This window comes from Cornus florida, unplaced genomic scaffold (genome assembly GCF_030987335.1).
Source record: "Cornus florida cultivar Cherokee Brave unplaced genomic scaffold, ASM3098733v1 CherokeeBrave_3.0.0_Hap2_Chr08, whole genome shotgun sequence".
Classification (NCBI taxonomy): Eukaryota; Viridiplantae; Streptophyta; class Magnoliopsida; order Cornales; family Cornaceae; genus Cornus; species Cornus florida.
The window spans coordinates 59,200,339-59,206,544 of record NW_026775578.1 but is presented as its reverse complement, the minus strand read 5'-3'; positions in this window follow the sequence as shown (position 1 = coordinate 59,206,544).

The following is a 6,206-nucleotide window of genomic DNA, read 5'->3' as shown; positions in this document are numbered from 1 at the left end:
GTAAAGAGTTCCCAGGAAAAAGGTTTTCTCGTTCTTGTATTTATACTAAAACTGCACTCTACTCACTTCTATAGCTTGAAGCTGAACACTTGATTAAAAGTGGTACTACTATATCTGAAGTTGGAACACAATAAATAAGTCGAAACAACCTAACCAAAACCTAGATTTTCTGCAAAAACACACAGGTACACTGCTATCCTACCTTGCACTTCCACAACAACAACCAAGCCTTTTCATTCCGCCCTATTTAAAACCATAGACTCGGTCAATCCACATGCTACCATATCTTTCTTTACTAACTCTACCTATGTTAACTTTGGTCTTCCTCTTCCTATAATATTACCGTCAATGTGGACAATGGCACTTTTCCCCTAACACTTCCACCTATTTTAAATCCCAAGATTATTTCCTGCATCCATAAAAGCACTTCCTCCATCCCCTTCATGAATGAGAACATATCCTATTTTTAGGCTTTTTTCACACTTCTATATAGGCTCAAGATTAACAAGAACAGGATTAAATCAATGCATACTCTTCAGATTTCAACAAGGCTGAAAATGCTAGTGGTTTTAGTATTTCTTTTGCTACTGACATCTTTTTTTTTTTATAAGTAATAATAAATTTAAAAAAGCGTTAGAAAGGGGAACGCGTCCCAAAGACATAAGAGAAACCGGAATCTAAGGCCCCAAGGAATCCAAAAAAGAAATTAAAACATCAGAAGAGGAACAATAACTTCTGTTCACGTAACTGTAGAGAGAACGAATAATAAAAAGTTTCAGTGTCGCTGTAAACGACTCCTTTCCTTTAAACATTCTACTATTTCTCTCTCTTCAAATGCACCACCAAATACAATGTGGTATAGATCTCTAATAGTCACAAACACTCCTACTCACACGACAACCTCTCCAAGCATGAATCAACTCCTTAGTAGAACATGGCATTACCCAAAACATGCCAAATAGCCCAAGAATAAGATTCCAGTAGTCGTGCACTACAAAACAATGCATCAGGAGATGATCGACTGAGTCCCCATCCTGCTTACATATGCAACACCAATTAACAAAATAATTTCTGCTTTTCCTCAAATTATCGATCGTCAGAATCTTACCCCAAACGGCGGTCCAAACCAAAAAAGCCACCCTAGTAGGAGCCATAGAGCACCATATAGTCTTCCATGGAAAATCATAGGGTTCAAAATTAGACAAACATAAGAACAAAGACCTTACTTCAAAACGACCTTGAGAGGAGGGAATCCAAATCAAGTTGTCATAACCCTTGCCAATTCCTTCCCACCGATACAAATGATCCAGGAAAATGCTCACATCTTCCAACTCCCAATCCTGAAAAGAACGTCGAAAAAGAGCATTCCACGTAATTCCACTATTATCAAGCTGATAACAATTAGCTATGATGGCATGTTTATCAACTGTAATACTATATAACCTGGGAAAAGTACGACATAAAGGCTGATTCCCACACCAAAGATCGTCCCAAAAACGAACGCAACTGCCATCACGAACTCTGAATCTAACATGAGAAGAAAAGGCATCCCATCCTTTCCGAATGGATTTCCAAGCCCCAATTCCTCCCGCAATAGAAACCGGACGTGTAGTCCATCCGCCAACATCATCCCCATACTTGCAGGAAACTAATCTACGCCAAGGGCGATGTCATTCCTTCCCATATCTCCACAAACATTTGCCCAGAAGAGCTTGATTAAAAGGAGTCAATCGTCTAATACTGAGACCCCCCAGTTTTATAGGCTTGCAAACTTGCTCCCATCTAACAAGGTGATACTTGAACTCTTCTCCCCTTCCTCCCCAAAGGAAATTCCTTTGAATTTGTTCAATTCTATCAGCAACGAAGCATGAAATTTGAAACATAGAAAGAAAATAAGTGGGAAGGCTTGATAAAGTGCTCTTGATAAGAGTAATTTTACCTTCTTTTGACAAATATTGCTTCTTCCAACCTGCCAACCTCTTTGCATACCGATCAATCACAGAATCCCAACTCCCCACTAATCTCGGGGAAACCCCTAGGGGTAATCCCAAGTAAGGGATAGGACAGGAACTCACCCTACACCGAAGAACTGCAGCTAGAGAAGAGATGTCCTGAACATTCCCGACCGGAACAAGCACACACTTGGCCACATTAACCTTTAGCCCGGAAATTGCCTGAAAGCAAGCCAGAATGCATCTCAAATATCTAAGTTGAGACACATCTGCATCACAGAAAACCAGAGTGTCATTTACAAATAACAGATGAGAAATCTCCACCTATTTGTAATATCTCTTCCCACCCGAAATCCCTTGATGAGACCAAGATTCTCTACCCGACACATAAGTCTGCTTAAGCCCTCCATAACAATAAGAAAAAGAAAAGATGACAATGAATCACCTTGTCTTATACCCCAAGAGCACCTAAAGAAACCGGTTGGAGAACCATTCACAAGAATTGAGAACTTAACAGACGAAAGACATGTCTTAATCCATGTCCTCCATCTACTGCCAAACCCCATTCTTTGAAGCAAATAGTGAAGGAAATTCCAATTTACATGATCATAAGCTTTCTCAATATCAAGTTTACATAGAACTCCAGGAACACCATTACGCAACTTTGAATCCACACATTCACCGGCGATAAGAACTGAATCAAGAATTTGCCTTCTTCCAACAAAGGCATTCTGGGAATCTGAAATAATCCCATCCATACATTCTCGCATTCTTTGAGCAAGCACCTTAGCTATGAGTATGTAAATACAACCCACTAAGCTAATAGGATGAAAATCCTTAATATCCGAAGTGCTTCCCTTCTTGGGGATGAAGGCAATAAATGATGTGGTAAGCGATTTCTCAAATACACCTATAGAATGAAACTCCTGAAATGTACTCATCACTTCATTACTCACAACCGCCCAACTTTCCAACAAAAAATGCATAGTAAACCCGTCAGGCTCGGGGCTTTATCCCCATTGCAACTGGATAAGGCCTTTAGAACTTCTTCTGTAGTGAAAGGAAGCTCTAACCCATCTCTCTCCATCTCAGAAATAGCCTCAAAAGGAAGACCATCAAGCTTGGGTCGCCAACCTAAAGGTTCTGTATAAAGCTTTTGATTAAAAGAAACGATCCCGCTACGCACCTCTTTCTCCCTCCACAACTCCACGCCTTCTACCCGTATATAGCCTATGTGATTACTCCTTTTATGGGCATTAGCAAGTCTGTAGAAAAAATTTGTATTACGGTCTCCTTCTTTCAGCCAAAGAGCCCGGGATTTTTGTCGCCACGAAATCTCCTCCATACAAGAAATCTCAGCAAGAACTATCTGACAAGAAGCTCTCCTAGTACAAAGAGACTCCACATTCCCACTCGCCTCCTCTAACCGATCAATCTTAGAAAAATCAGCAAAGACTCTGTTCTTCCTCCATTCAAGGTTCCCAAAAACATCCTTATTCCATTGCTTAAAAGCGAGTTTGAAAGCTCTTAATTTTTATGTTAATATAAATCTGGGCGCACCTGTAACGATCGTTCCCTCCCACCATGAATGAATTGTCCCTTGGAAGTCCTCCACTCTCAGCCACATATTCTCAAAATGGAATGGGGTTTTCCGAGAACACAAACCCCTACAATCCAAAACTAAAGGAACATGATCAGAGGTAACCCTTTCTAATACCGCCTAAACAACATCCGGGAATTTTCTTCCCACTCCCCGGAGATAAAAAATCTATCCAATCTTGAGAGAGTAATTGGGTCTTTAGATCAATGAGAATGTGCTCATCAATAAAGTCAGAAAATTGATCCATGTCTATGGATCTTCTTCCCCCGTTAGACCTCTCTGACGGGAACCTGACTGAATTGAAATCCCCACCCAAACACCAAGGTAAAGAGCACAGACCTTGAACGTGGCTTAGTTCCTTCCATAAAATAGGTCTCTCAGTATCAATGACCGGTCCATAGACCCCAGAAGAGACACATCTGAAATTATCCCCTTCCATCTGAAACTCACAGGAAACAGAAAATCTCCCCTTCCACACATTCATTATGGACAACCACCTACTATCCCACATAACTAAAATACCACCCGAAGAGCCTATAGCATCCAAATCCTCCCATTCCACAAACCTTCCTCCCTACAAACTTCTAACCACCCCGTCAGTAATGGATGTCATCTTAGTTTCTTGCAAACAAACAACCTGAGCTCCATTTCCTTAAAGCTACCTTCACCACCCTCCTTCTATTTGGGTCATTGAGACTACGAACATTCCATGTAATGATTTTTAGCTTCATTAAAAACCAGTTGAGATTAACTCCCCTCCCCCCTTCTTCAAACTCCTGCTCCTAGTCCTGCCCCATTCCATCACCACGTCTTTCTTCTTATCGTAGTTGACGTCAGAGATGAGATTCTTAATCTCGTGAATTCCTTTCCAAGACGATATGGGATTTGTGTTTATAACTTCATTAGTGACTGCTATCTCAATTCCAGTCACAATTGCTTGAAGAAGAGATAAAGTCTGAGTATTATTACCTTCTAAAGATACACCAAACAACTCACTAGTAACTCCAATGTTATCAACCACCCAATGTTAGAGTCATCTTTCAGCCAGGGTTGAAGTTCATTAAAACAGACCTGTTGGGTAGACCCCAAGTCATCAGCCAACTCCTCTTCAATTTTTCTGTCATGCTCATAAACAGAATCTGATTCTGTAACATAATCACCCAACCCAACAAAACTGCCAACCTCATTCTCCTCGTCTGGTGCAAAAGGCATACATTTGAGACCTTGTAACGCAACATTTAGTCGTAGCTCTTTGAACAGAGCTACAACCTCATCATTGGATAACTTAAACTGCAAATCTCTTCCCACACAAACTGTTACTCCTTCAGAGAGATCATTAACTTCACTGCCAACGGTGACTAATTGGCCAGGAAAAACTTCCTTGCCATTTAACTCAAAGATCAAAAGTGGCAGCCCATCCATCTTCTCTGTAACAGCTGCATCACCCCTCATCACCTCACAGGAAGGGGTAGAAGAAGAGGGTGGTGGATCAGAAGAGGACTCTGAAGATCTGAAGACATACCTATACTGTTAGAAGAAACCCACTTCTGCTTTTCTTTTCTTGACCACCGAACTCCATGAGAGCCCTCAGACAGAGATCTAATGTTTCCCCTTGGCTATGGATTAATAGATGTGTCAGCGCAACAATGAGAATGACTAAACCACTTGTCAACAGGTCTTACACCAGTCTCGGCAACCGAAAGTTCTATCCACCTCTTCTTCGCCAGCGAGTTCCAGACAGTTCTGGAAAAGCCATTGAAGCATGGGCTCTGCGAAGTACTTATTACATGAGAGTGAGGTGGGCTAGGCTTTGATTTAAGAAAAGAAATGGGCCCCCGCGTAACCTTGGTCATTGGGTTGCTCAAATGGTGCCCATTACACTTGGGCTTTGTCAAGATAAGAGAAGTGGACTTTCTCATTCAGGACTGATATTGATAGCTGATTATTGGGTCCCAATTAACGGCCTTTTTAAACTTCTGAGTGTTATAGGAGAGCCCATTAGAAGAAAGCCCACGACGTGCATCGGCCCCAAACTTAAGCCCATTCGTGGCTAATGCATAAATGGCTCCATTAATGCCACGATCGTTGCCATGTGTTTGATGATTTTTGAAACGGGTGAACCGAGATGGTGGGCGCTGATTAAGGGCATGATTGATACGACTCCTGGACCTACCCTTTATACGCGCTTCCGGCACATGGACGCGTAATTGGCTCTTTCCTTTGAGGTCCTAACGAACCTGTAAATTTTAGCGACCTCATTTGGTGATCGCTTCAACACGCGGCATGTAAGAACTCTCCCTAGTGCCATAGTAAGACTTCGAGAGGATACGAGATGTAACTTCCTGAATCAAAATAACCTTAAAGGCCACTCTTTGATCCTCAACCAAAACATGCTCTGGCATCGTTTTTCTGGCAGAAACATAGAGAAGGATTCTCTCTCCGCTCACCGCCACATCTGCCTCAACACCTCTAAGTCCACCATATAAATTTCTAATTTCTTAAAATAACTTATGACACCATAGGTGAAGGGGCAAGCCAAATAACATTACCCTCCGTATGCTACGATCTTTCACTGCAGAACATCCAACCACGAAATACCAGATGTCGATGGATAGTAATGCATCACCCCATCTTTTCCTTCCTTCATCCAGAAC